Here is a 14,472-nt window from a genome sequence, read left to right on the forward strand (position 1 = left end):
CAGACCCTGCACCTGGCATGGCTCGAGCCAGCCACCCGCTGCCACCCAGCCCTCCGCCTGTTCCCGGGACCAGGCTGGCGGCTCCCGGGAGCCTGCCCAGGTCCGCAAGAGGCGGGCGCCCACCTGGTCTAGTGCAGACATCGTGGACCTCATCCACGACCTCCGCACTAGGCACAGGAAAGTGGCCATCTAGGGCAGGAGAGCTGCCAGCCTGGCCACTTAGGAGCAGGTGTGCATGAAAATCAAGCTGGTCCAGTGAGACCCCCGACCCTGAGCCCTGAGCTTAGAATGGCCGTACTGGGTCAGACCAAAGGTCCATCTAGCCCAGTAGCCTGTCTGCCGACAGCGGCCAATACCAGCTACTCTGGAGGGGATGGATCGAAGTCAATGACCAAGCCATTTGTCTCATGCCATCCATCTCCAGCCTTCCACAAACAGAGGACAGGGACACCATTTCTACCCCCTGGCTAATAACACTCCATGGACCCAACCTCCATGAATTTACCTAACTTATCTTTAAACACTGTTGTAGTTCTAGCCTACACAGCCTCCTGAAGCAAAGAGTTCCACAGGTTGACTCTTTGCTTTGTGAAGAAGAACTTTCTGTTATTAGTTTGAAGCCTGCTACCCATTCATTTCATTTGGTGTCCTCTAGTCCTTCTATTATGTGAACTAATGAAGAACTTTTCTTTATGCACCCTCTCCACACCACTCATTCTTTTATAGACCTCTATCATATCCCCCCTCAGTCTCCTCTTTTCTAAACTGAAAAGTCCCAGTCTCTTTAGCCTCTCTTCATATGGGACCTGTTCCACACCCCTGATCATGTTAGTTGCCCTCCCCTCTTCCACCCTCTCTCTTCCCCTCTCCCACCTCCTTTTCCCAGTCTCCCCGAGTTTTGTTCAATAAAGAGAGTTTCTATTTTTGAACACACATGTCCTTTATTTTGTACATCAGAAAGTGGGGCTAGGAAGGGGTAAGTGGAAGGAGGTGAGGGAGGAATGGGGTACAAGCCCCGATAGGGAGGACTGGGGTGGCTCTGCGGGTTCCTCGGGGTGGAAGCTGTTCTGCAGCCCCCCGATTGACCCTCCCCGGATGGCAGCCTGCGGCAAGTGCAGCCGGGCTGATGGCCGAGTGCTGTGGTGTGCCGAGTGTGGGCACTCCAAGCCAGGACTGCTTTGCTGTCCCTCATCGAGTTAGACAAGCGAGCGGGGAACCCCTGAGAACTGTCTGTCCGGGGTGGGGGTCGGGTCCCTTTAAGCACAGCCCTTGGCTAGCCTGAGACAGCAGCTCCACGCTCTAAGTCCTCATCTGATGCCCTGCCGGCACTGCTTCCGGCCATCCTTAACCCTGGTTCAGGGTCCACTCAATGTGGACATGCTAGTTCGAATTAGCAAAACGCTAATTCGAACTAGTTTTTAGGTCTAGATGCGTTAGTTCGAATTAGCTTAGTTCGAATTAACTAATTCGAATTAAGTTAGTTAGAATTAGTGCTGTAGTGTAGACATACCCTATGTGACATGTTAGTGCTCTTTAGAAATCACATCACTTCACAGTATGCTTCGTTTAGCTGTGCCCTTAATCTTCCTGTGCCTCAGTTCCCCGTCTGTTTGGTGGAAATTATGATACATTATTGTGAAGATAAATGCATAAAAGAATGTGATGTGACAGCTACTACAGTACTGGGGAGGCTATGTAAGTATAGAAGTGTAGCTACCTATTACTATGCAAGCAGGACAGTCATTTATCCTCTTAACTGTTGTGGTACTAATAAATGTAATTCATCTTGTGGTTATTAGGAATGCTACATTTCAAGACTAAACTGAAGGACATACATTTTTAGCCTTGCATTTGATTAGTGATTTTGTCTTCCCATGTGATTGGATCTCTCATTGTAAAAATGTGGGAAGAAGAATGTGAATGGAGCAACGCAGTTTTGATCAGGGAATGTATGAAACTATATTTTTTTCTGATCAATGGGATTGATTCATTAATCCAATTGGTCCAAAAAGGCGGTTATTGACAAGGAATGAGCATTTCTCCCATGTTCTGAAGAAGTTGCAAAATGGCAGTTCCACCTCCCCAACAGGAATGGAACACACATTTCAATCCTTTTCTTCCCCATCATCAACAGAGAGCAAACTACCCACTTAAAAGCACAATGATGTATGCACTCAATATTTAGAGCACCCAATAAATCTGCCATAAACTGTCATTCTAGACATTTATGATAGGCTATAAACACATGCTTATCACAGGATACCTGTATTCTGCAATCCAAGCAATGGTGCAATATTCCTTATCAAATAAGCTGCTTATGAGGTAGCCCAACAAAAATAAGGTTACACCTTGTTGTCTCCCCCTTGTCACCTATGCTCCACCACCATTACATATGGCTTCAATTAAAGCTACATTGCTCAGACTCTGTAGACCTACTGACAAGTTGAACCTTTCTAGTCCAGTACCTTCAGGACTTGACCAATGCTGAACCAGAGAATTTGCCAAACCACGGGACGTCAATTTGTCTAGCAGCATTACCAACATTTCCACTGCTTATTGGGTCCTTGCCAATTGCCACCATTTTTGGACCAACTGGATTAATGAATCATATCCCAATAATCAGAAAAACAAAGTATAATTTCATATACCCCTGATCAAAAGTGTGAAGCTCTATTCACGTAAATAGTGTCTTCTTCCCACACTTTACAGTGAGGCTACATGTACACTGCCATGATTTTGCGCAAGAACTCTTTTGCGGAAGAGTTCTTGTGCAAAAACGCTTCCAGAAGAGAGCGTCTACACTGGCATGTGCCTTTGCGCAAGAGATGTGCTTTTGCGCAAGAGCATCCATGCCAGTGTAGACGCTGTCTTGCGCAAGAAAGCTCTGATGGCCATTTTAACCATAAGGCTTTCTTGCGCAAGAAATTCATGTTGCCTGTCTACACTGGCCTCTTGCGCAAGAGGGCTTATTCCTGAATGGGAGCATCATAGTTCTTGCTCAAGAAGCACTGATTTCATACATTAGAATGTCAGTGTTCTTGAGCAAGAATTCGCGGCCAGTGTAGACAAGCAGCAAGTTTTTGCACAAGAGCGTCCGCTTTTGCGCAAGATCGCACCAATGTCGACACAGCCTGAGAAATAGAAGACCTTTAGGGGTAAATTAGACTTACATAATACCACACAACACTGAGAGCCAGGACTGGTGGTGTAAACACATTTTATGGGACTGCAGGAAATTTGGTCACACCCATGATAAGTGGACATCTAGCTAACTAAAATCATGCTGGACCACAGATATTGTCAGACCAGAGAGCGCCGCACTACAGAGGTTCAATATTTATTAATATCTGCCCTAGAAAACAAATCCCTTCCGCTGACAAAAGTACAGTGAAATGACCATTGCTGAACTTGACAAATATCCTGTTAACCTATCTTTTGATTTTCTTGCCTGTTGCAGTGCTTGCACACAGAACTTGTGTGCAGCAATGTGCCAGCATGGAACTGTATATATTTTGTCAGTCTGTTCAACATCTGTTTACAAGCAACTTTCTATATTTTAGCAGCTAACTATCATTCTTAGCATTTTAAATAAAGTCAACTCACAAGTGAATCCAATACACTAATTTTATATATGATTCAAGTGACTCTTCTGTCATGATGGTCTTTGCTCTTGGATGGAAGTCACTGCTTCTATTAATCAAATGAATGTACACAAGCAAGAACAAAAAATTATTCATTTTGGCCTCCCTCTTTTGAGAAGAGACTTGGATCTTTCCAAACATTGTATATTGTCTGTAAAAAAGGGAAAGCAGGCTCTGATCAAGAGAAGATCTCCTGGTACACACAATGCAAAAGCAATTGAAGTGAGTCGCCCTAGGTATGTCTACACTACAGCGCTAATTCAAAATAACTTAGTTTGAATTAGTTAATTTGAACTAAGCTAATTTGAACTAACGGATCCAGACTAAAAAACTAGTTCGAATTAGCATTTTGCTAATTCGAACTAGCATGTCCACATTAAGTGGACCCTGAACCGAGGTTAAGGCTGGCCGGAAGCAGTGCTGGCAGGGCATCAGATGAGGACTTAGAGCGTGGAGCTGCTGTCTCAGGCTAGCCGAGGGCTGTGCTTAAAGGAACCCTACCCCCACGCCGGACAGACAGTTCTCAGGGGTGCCCCGCTTGCAAAGCAGTCCTGGCTTGGATTGCCCGGAGTACCCACACTGTAGGAGAGCTTCCATCCCGAGGTGCCTGCAGAGCCACCCCAGTCCTCCCCATCGGGGGCTCGTACCCCATTCCTCCCTCACCTCCTTCCACTTACCCCTCCCTAGCCTCCCTTCCTGATGTACAAAATAAAGGACATGTGTGTTCAAAAATAGAATCTCTCTTTATTGAACAAAACTGGGGGAGACTGGGAAAAGGAGGTGGGAGAGGGGAAGAGAGAGGGTGGGAGAGGGGAGGGCAACTACAATGATGAGGGTTTTGGAACAGGTCCCATATGAAGAGAGGCTAAAGAGACTGGGACTTCTCAGCTTAGAAAAGAGGAGACTGAGGGGGGATAGGATAGAGGTCTATAAAAGCACGAGTAGGGTGGAAAGGGTGCATACAGAAAAGTTCTTCATTAGTTCCCATAATAGAAGGACTAGAGAACACCAAAGGAAAGGAATGGGTAGCAGGCTTCAAACTAATAACAGAAAGTTCTTCTTCACAAAGCAAAGAGTCAACCTGTGGAACTACTTCCTGCAGGAGGCTGTGAAGGCTAGAACTAGAACAGAGTTTAAAGAGAAGTGAGATAAAGTCATGGAGGTTGGGTCCATGGAGTGCTATTAGCCAGGGGGTAGGAGTGGTGTCCCTGCCCAAAGTTTGTGGAAGGCTGGAGAGGGATGGCACGAGACAAATGGCTTGGTCACTGTCTTCGGTCCATCCCCTCTAGGGTCCCTAGGGTTGGCCGCTGTCAGCAGACAGGCTACTGGGCTAGATGGACCTTTGGTCTGACCCAGTACAGCCACTGTAAGCTCAGGGCTCAGGGTCGGGGGTCTCAGTGGACCACCTTGATTTTCATGCACACCTGCTCCTGGGTGGCCAAGCTGGCAGCTCTCCTGCCCTAGACGGCCACTTTCCTGTGCCTAGTGCGGAGGTCATGGACGAGGTCCACGATGTCCGCACTAGACCAGGCGGGTGCCCGCCTCTTGCGGTCCCGGGCAAGCTCCCGGGAGCCGCCAGCCTGGTCCCGGGAAGAGGGGGAGGGCTGGGGGCCATCGGGTGGCTGGCTCAAGCCGTGCCAAGTGCAGGGTCTGCTGGCTGGGTGCTGGCAGGCTTGCACCTGGCACAGGCACCGTAGCCAGCCCGTGCCCCTTTAAGGGGTCCGGGCCCGGAAGGGGGCAATAGAGTTTCCCTGGTGTTGGCCAGAGTGACCACCAGGGAAAGCTGGGGAGGGCTATCCTCCCACTAGTTCGAATTAAGGGGCTACACACCCCTTAATTAGAACTAGTAAGTTCGAACTAGGCTTAGTCCTTGTGAAATGAGGTTTACCTAGTTCGAACTAAGCGCTCCGCTAGTTCGAAGTAAGTTCCAACTAGCGGAGTGCTAGTGTAGCGCCTATGAAAGTTAATTCGAACTAACGTCCGTGTCTTTGTAGTGTAGACATACCCCCTGCTATTTGAGCAATACAAGAAATGAAGTCATCCTCAAAAATATTTTTTTTTGTTTTGCCTATATGAAAAATCTCCTTTCACTGAGGATACTTGATGTGCCAGAGTAATCGGATACCTCATTCTTTTATTCACTAACTGATCAAAACAATAATTTCTGACAGAAACAATAATTTCACTTTATAAATTATGCATGTGATCCAACTTTTACTGATAACACTTCCATTCACTTCCATAGAGTTAAAATAGTGCCATTATCAACATCACTGCCCAATTCAATCCCCACTTCCTTATCATAGAACACTGATGAAACACAGTTTATTTTAAAATGCCTCATTTGGAGAGATGATGTAAAAAAACAACCTACAAGTGGGGATTTTTCCCACTTTCATAATTCAACAAATTACAAAAATGAAATGATCAAGGTTTGTAATTTGCCATTAATCTCAAACTCATTTTGTTGAGATGAATCAGAAGCACAAATGTTCATTTGAATTTGCAGGTAATTATGATAAACACACACAAAACATCACTTTTTCTTTGAGACCTCCTCTCTCTAGCATTCTGTTGTCATATAATCAATTAAGTATGCTGGTCAAGAACTCTGGGAAAGGCCACATCTCTACATACAACATCGCAGCTATGCCTATAAGGCTAAATTGCTACAGTGTGTCTGCTGAAGACTCTCTATTCCAATGGGGGAGAGATTTCCCATTGGCATAAAGAATCCACCTGCATGACTGACAGACGCTATGTAGGCAGGAGAAGTTTTGCTGCCAATATAGAGCTATGCGCACACGCCCTTATGTCAGCGCAATTTATGTTTTTCAGGGAATGGAATATTTACACCCCTGAGTAACATACATTTTGTCAATATAAGCACAGTGTAGACCTAGCCTAAATTCACTGAATATGACTCTTGGTTTATAACTTACAGGCTCAATTTCAAAGGGAAGTTATTTTAGAACTAGGAATAGTTATGAATTTAAAATCCCATAATTATTCTAGAAGAAGAGACCACAAGGGAAGCTATTCCTTGTGTAAAGGGCACTTAAGACGGCTGCTGGATATATCGCACATGGAATGCTAGTTCTCTTCCTGGAGAACAAGCTGATATTTGGGCTTTTGTTTCCAGACTCTCTTCCTTTATTGCATTGTGAGGGTCTGCTGAGATGAGCGCCAAAGACATTTTCCTATTGCTTACCTATATTACTGCTTTTATCATCAAAGTATTTATAAATAGTTATTTGACTATTCTTATGATAATATTGGCAGCGTCTTTGTCTGGTGGGAAAAGCATTGAGAGAACTTTCATACATTTTTACCATTGATATAGAAACCTGCAAATGTTTATGCAAATAATTAATCTAGATTTCCTGCTATCATCTGGTCAGGTTAAATTCAGCTTTAAAAAATGCACTTGTAATTCTGTGAACTCATAAACACAAGCCCTCCATGACAAGCAGACAATAAAAAACTCTCTTTTATTCACAATAAGCTAATTCATACTTCCAATATATGTTATTTCTGTACTACAATTATTTGACTGGAGCTTCCCCATAAGGGTAATAAGAATTTTAAAAAAATAAAAAGGGAAAAGAGAAAATTAATGAAAGATGCTAGAACAAAATCAAAGATTCTCTAAGTGAGAAAGGATGGAAGTGAAATTAACAGAAATGTTACAAATTGGGAGAACCCACAATAAAATACAATTATTTTTATAAGTGTTGCCAGGTTAGTTAGGAAAATCAAAACTCCAGTATATAGAGGGAGAAAAGCCTGTTGAGAGTCTATGGGTTAAACTTAGAGGAGGAAGCAACAAGGATGATGTTGTGGTTGGTGTCTGCTATAGACCAACGGATCAGGTAGATGAGGTAGATGAGGCTTTCTTCAGACAATGAAGAGAAGCTTCCAGATCACAGGCCCTGGTTTTCATGGGGGCCTTTAATCATCCTGATATTTGTTGGGAAACCAATACAGCAGTATACAGACAATCCATGAAGTTTTGGATAATGTTATGGATAACTTCCCGGTACAAGTTCTGACCAAACCAACCAGAGGCTATGTGCACCTTGACCTGCTGATCACAAAAAGAGAGTAACTAGTAGAGGAAGTAGATGTGGGTGACAACCTGGGAAGCCGTGATCATGAGATGGTAGATTTCAGGATACTGACAAAAGGAGGAAAAGAGAGTAGCAAAATACACAGAATAGCAGACTTTGACTCCCTCAGGGAAACCGATGGGCAGGATTCCCTGGGATCCTAACATGAAGGGGAAAGGAGTACAGGAGAGCTCACAGTATTTTCAAGAAGTCTTATTGAAGGCACAGGAAGAAAAGCAAATATGGTAGGCAGGTCAGATTGGCTTACCAGTGAAATCCTAGGTGAGCTTAAGCACAGAAAGGAAGCTTACAAGAAGTTGAAACTTGGACAGATGATTAGGGGGGAGTATAAATATATAGCTCAAGAATTCAGGGGTGTTATCAGGAAGGCAAAAGCACAGTTGGAATTTCAACTGGCAAGAGAGATGAAGGGTAACAAAGAAGGTTTCTACAGGCTAATTAGCAATAAGAGGGCCCTTCCTGGATGAGGGAGGTAACCTAGTGACAGATTATGTAGTAAAAGCTGAAGTACTTAATGCTTTCTTTGCCTGTCTTCACAGACAAGGTCAGCTCCCAGACTAATGCACTATGCATTGCAATGTGGGAAGAAGGTGGGCAGCCCTTGGTGGAAAAGAACAGGTTAAGAACTATTTAGAAAAGCTAGACATACACAAATTCATGTGTCCAGATTTAATGAATCCAAGGGCACTGAGGAAGTTGGCAAATGTAATTGCAGAGCCTTTGGCCATTATCTTTGAAAACTCATGGAGCATGGGAGAGAACCCAGATGATTGGAAAAAGGCAAATGTAGTGCCCATCTTTAAAAAAGGGAAGAAGGACGATCCAGGGAACCACAGACCAGTCAGCCTTACCTCAGTCCCCGGAAAAATCATGGAAGGGATCCTCAAGGAATACATTTTGAAGTACTTGGAAGAGGGGAAAGTGATCAGGAATAGTCAACATTGATTCACCAAGGGCAAGTAATGCCTGACCAATCTGATTAGCTTCTATGATGAGGTAACTGGCTCTGTGGATATGGGAAAGTCAGTAGCTGTGATATTCCTTGGCTTCAGCAAAGCAGCAAGTTAAGGAAGTATGGATTGGAGAAATGGCTTGTAAGGTGGCTAGAAAACTGACTAGATTGTCAGGCTCAATGGGTAGTGAGCAACGATTCGATGTCTGGCTGGCGGTCAGCTTCAAGCAAAGTGCCCTAAGGATCAGTTCTAGGGCCTGTTTTCTTCAACATCTTTATTAATGACTTGGATGAGGGAATGGATTGTACCCTCAGCAAGTTTGTAGATGACACTAAGCTAGGGGGAGAGGTAGATACGCTGCAGGGCAGGGATAGAGTCCAGAGTGACCTAGACAGTTTAGAGGATTGGGCCAAAAGGAATCTGATGAAGTTTAACAAGAACAAGTTCAGAGTCCTGCACTTGGGATGGAAGAATCCCAAGCATTGTTACAGGCTGGGGACTGAATGGCTAAGTAGCAGTTCAACAGAAAAGGACCTGGAGATTACAATGGATGAGAAGCTGGATATGACTCAACAGTATGCCCCTGTAGCCAAGAAGGTGAATGACATATTAGTGTGCATTAGGAAGAGCACTGCCAGCAGATCTAGAGAAGTGATCATTACCCTTTATTCAGCTTTAGTGCGGCCACTCCTGAGCTAGGTCTACACTGCAGGCTTCTTGTGCAAGAACAGCTGTTCTTCTACAAAAACTTATGGAGCGTATACACTGCACACGCGTTCTTGCTCAAGTAAATTTACAGTAAGGTGTTGGAACAGAGGGCTTCTTGTGCAAGAGTTATTCCTCTCCCTACGAGGAATAAACCTCTCGAGTAAGAGCTCTTGTGCAAGAAGGCAGTGTGGATAGGTAACAGGGGTTTCTTGCGCAAGAAACCCCTATAGCTAAAATGGCCATCAGAGCTTTCTTGCGCAAGAGAGCATCCACACTGCCATGGACAGTCTTACGCAAAAGAACATCTCTTGTGCAAAAGCACATGGCTTTTGCGTGTGGATGCGCGCTTGTGCAAGACCTTTTGCACAAGAACTCTTGCGCAAAACAGTTCTTGCATCAAAAGCCTGCAGTGTACACATAGCCCTGAAGTATTGTGTCCATTTCTGGGCGCCCCTCCCCCCATAGAATGGACGAGGGTCCAGTGTAGGACACGCAAAGTGATTAGGGGGCTGGAGCACATGACCTGTGAGAGAGGCTGAGGGACTTGGGCTTATTTAGTCTGCAGGAAAGAAGAGTGAGGGGGGATTTAATAGCAGCCTTCAACTTCCTGAAGGGATGTTCCAGAGAAGATGGAATGAGGCTGTTCTCAGTAGTGACGGATGGCAGAACAAGGAGCAATGGTCTCAAGTTACAGTGGGGGAGGTTTAGGTTGGATATTAGGAAAAAACAATGTTTTTGTTTTAAAAAAAGCACCAGAGTCACAATGAAGTCGTGGCCCCTTTAATTGCCGCGTGTCCCAAGCAGGTTTCCATCATGTGCGCCACGAGTGCTCCCAGGGCTGGCTGGGGGCTATGCTGGGGGGGAAAGCAGCAAGTGCTCCCAAAAAAAGGGAAATGTGCCGGTGCGTACTGTCTGAAAAAAGCACTGTGCAAAACTATTTCACTGGGGGGGGGGGAGGGAGTTACCTACGGAGGTGATGGAATCTCCATCCCTAGAGGTTTTAAGTCCCAGCTTGATAGTCCTGGCTGGGATGATTTAGTTGGGGTTGGTCCTGCTTTGGGCAGGTGTCTGGACTCAATGAATTCTTTTCCAGGCCTATGATTCTATGATTCTAAGGAAATTTAATCATTTACGGTTTATATAAATCAACTGAGAATCAGAATAATTCATTCTTCTCTTTCACAATCTCATTTTTCTCAATCCTGCAAATAGCCTTGCTAACACAGATTTAGTAAACATATTGTCACAGAACAATCACTAACTTATTCTTCCCCTCATGTTTTATACCATGTGATGTTTCTTGATCAACAGGAGTATGATTCAGAAGTTAGTTAATAGAAGATTCAGAAATATGTTTTGCATTTTATTCTTATGGAAAACTGTCAGGCCTGCATTATGGAGGAGCTATTCTTCTCAAGAAGGAGAATGTAAACTAGTGCATTGCACTGGCCAATTTACTATACCTGAGACTGAAGTAATGCAGTGTAACGCAGGCTTATTGTATTATTAATGAGACACTGGAATACAGATGGGTAACACTACTCTAGATATTGTCAATACAACTTAAATTATTTACTCTTGGGAAAGAATTCCACAGTTATACATGAAAATATGCTGGTGATGTCATAAATACTATCATCACAGTCAGTACCAATGGTCATTTTCGCTGGCAATCACTTCAAAATTCAAGGACAGAATAGGTCACAGAGACTGAGCCTACCCTCTCAATTCCATCTGTCATTATATCTGTTCAGGAGTGGTCCACGGCCGGCTGCGGCAGCTGGCGCTCCAGGTGGAAGGCGCGATTGGCGCCCCCACCTGCATGGCCATCAATGTCCGTGATTTAATCACGGGGCGCCTGGGCACCCCGTGACGTCGTCATTGGGCACCCAGGCCGGTGGCACCCTAGGCGACTGCCTAGTTTGCCTAGGTTCATGGGCCGCCCCTGTATCTGTTGAGTATTTGTATTATGGTAGTGTCCAAATGCCCCAATCACAATAGAAACCCCATTGTTCTGGGCCCTATATTAACATGGTAAAGAGAAAAATCCCTGCCTAAAGGGCTTACCGTCTACAGTGGAGTCAACAGCCACCATGGGCCCTGGGGCAATGTGTGGGAGGGTAGCTCTGCACCCCGGAAGGGGCAGGGCTGAATGTTTTCAGCACTTAGCACCAGCCAGACTGTGTCACCTCTCCTCAAACCCTCGGAGTTGTGCAGAGCAATGCTCTGCCAGCAATTCCTGGAGCTCTGGCCACTGCCACTACAGTAGTGGTAGCCAGAAGCTCCAGGCCCCTTGAATCTCCAGGCCTGAGGCAATTATCCTTTGTGGGCCCCAATTGCAGGATCTTGCTATCTAGATAGACCAAGGACAGGTAATATGAGTATAGCATGCAGTTAAAGGTGTATGGTGAAGACTTGGCACCATTTTGTTTGTTAAATGTATTGGTGTTGTGTTTCAAACTGAGATTTGATGTAGGCAGGAGTAGGGAAAGGAAGGAAGGGGAATAGGCATTGTCACCACTGATTACCTGCCTACACACAATCAGCCGGCTGATGGGAGAGGAGAGTCTTAGGAAAAGATCTGAAAGTGGATTTAACATCAAGACTGGTTACTTGGTCAGCTAGTTAGGTTTGGGCTAAAAACAATGATGATAAATAATATGCACATGGGCTTGAGTAGCTGACATTAACCTCAGTCAATGGTAGCATATGGCATATGGTTTGCAGCCACAGAGGAGATTAACATTTCTTGATGGGAAAGTTGTTTCCGATGGGAGAGTATGAGTGAATGTCTTCTTGGGAACACAGGAATTGCTGTAGTGAAACAGAGTGGGTACCCTGACTATATCCAAATCCTTTAGAAGTTAAAAAAGGAAACTATCTCGGAACCATTAACAGAGCCACATCTGACACATTTCTTGGCTGACAGGTCTATTTCTATTGTTATAGTTATGTAGGTCCCAGCATATTAGAGAGACAAGGTGGGTGAGATAATAATATCTTTTATTGGATCAACTTCTGTTGGTAAGAAATACAAGGTTTTGGGCTTACATAGAGCTCTTCTTTAGATTACTAATTCTATACCTTTTTTGAGAGGCACTGGGTTCTACTGGCTTATCCAGGCTTGGGTTTGTCTTCCTAGGGCTGACAATTAAAGAGTTCTATTCAGACTGATGGATTTACTTGAAAGTTTCCATTTCCCACCCAGACTGGAAGACTGGGATCCTTTCCTAGCACAGAATTATTTGGTTTTTTTTTTAATTCAAAGATCCAGGAAAGTTAAAAAAAAAAAAAAAGCGGAGAAGATAAAAGAAAAATTCGAATCATGACAAAAAAAAACTGTTTCCTTTTCATTACCCCTGCATTGAGAATCAATAACTTTTTTTTACTGCTTTTTCATGAAGCGAAGGGTATAACCACTTGCATGCAATCTCTATCTTCAAGTCAGCTTCCAACAGCTTATCGTCACAGTTTGCCTAATTTATATTTACTAGCTTCTACAATGAGCCTATGGTTCCTCAGTGTACTGTAGGCCAACCTTCTGCATAGCCAGATTCCTTGACTCAGTAAGGTTTACATAGCTGGCTCAGGGTTGTTGTCATTTTTAGTACCATGAGAATAAGAAATTTAACACAGCAGAGAAGAGTTACAGTACAAGTTCATGTGGGTGTTGTTTATTAATACTACTTAGAACTTGTAATCTTCAAAGCCTTTTACAAACATTTAACTTAAGTTCTCATAGCACTCATGTGAGATAGGCACATGACTACGTCTGGATACCATTTTACAGAGAAATAAACTGAGGCAAAAAGTAACTTGCTTAAAGCAATGAAGGGAAGCAGCAAAAGAAAAAATGTTGTAATTCAGTCATCGTAGAGGATTCCAAGACCTGTGGTGGGACCAGAGCTCTTAACTTTAACATCTTTCAACATTGCCTGCATCTCTTTAGCTCTTCTTTAGGAAAGTAGAAGCTAATAGCACATTATGCACAGGCTTCACTAGCATGATCTGAAAAACATGGCTTCAGGCTCTAAGAAAAAACAGAAGTCTGACCTTTGTCATTTTTTTCATGCTCAACAAACTGACAGTCAATAGGAAGCAAAATGATACCATATACCAAGAAAGTGTAAATTATTTTATGATACCGCAGTTTATTCAATTTAAAATCAGGAGTATTAAAAAGACTGATAAGAGATAAGAGAGGTAAAAACTCAGGGACATTTCAATCTCATATCTTACCTCTTTTAGTGTAATATTAACCAACTTGATTCACCATATTACAGTCACTTTGTGATCTTTCCAGAGTTGAGAATCATTAGGGAATGTCAAATACCCAGAACTTTGTTCAATTGTATTTCAAACAATACAATCTTATTTTTGACCAGGCACCTCACTACAGTAGCAGCAGTACAGAGATGGTGTAAATCTTTTATGCCTTTAAGCAAGATGTGTTGGGTAAAAGTAAAAGCATTGTGATTTTGTTAGATCTCAAATTATGGAGGTTTAGGACTAATTGTACTTAGATGAAAAAAGCCCCAAGCAATACCCAGATGGTACAGATTTTTTTTACGTTACTCACTCGCTTTCCATATAAGGCCATATCTTGCAAAGACTTACACACATGAAAAAGTGTCAAGGAGTCCTTAAAGGTTAACAGATTTATTTGGGCATAAGCTTTTGTAGGTAAAAACTAATTAATCAGATACATGGAGTGGAATAGACTTAGACACGTGTGGTACACAAATCTTTGCTGGCTTGAGGTCTAAGCAGGTACTGAATGAATGCCTGGGGGCCATGGTTTTAAGGTACATTGTGCTTGGAGAGTGCTATTTGTGGCTAGAAAGGGAACAGCGCCATTTTTTGCAATGCAACAGATGTTATGTTAGTTAAAAGTGAAACTCAAAACAAATACAATATAAATTGTGTTTTTGCCTTTTGTTTCGCACCTCTAGGATATAAGGAACTTCAGCTGGCAAACTGTCAAAACTCCATTGGTAGCAATTAACCATAAAAATTACCTCAACTTTCTTATTCTGCTTT

General features: G+C 43.5%; 1 protein-coding gene across 11 annotated transcripts in view; it reads right to left on the minus strand.

Annotated features, from left to right (window-relative positions):
• Positions 1–14,472, minus strand: part of FBRSL1 (fibrosin like 1) — a 1,065,261-nt gene that overhangs the window by 683,240 nt on the left and 367,549 nt on the right. The window lies entirely within an intron of this gene.

The sequence above is a fragment of the Pelodiscus sinensis genome, chromosome 15, assembly GCF_049634645.1.
Source record: "Pelodiscus sinensis isolate JC-2024 chromosome 15, ASM4963464v1, whole genome shotgun sequence".
In the NCBI taxonomy this organism is placed as follows: Eukaryota; Metazoa; Chordata; order Testudines; family Trionychidae; genus Pelodiscus; species Pelodiscus sinensis.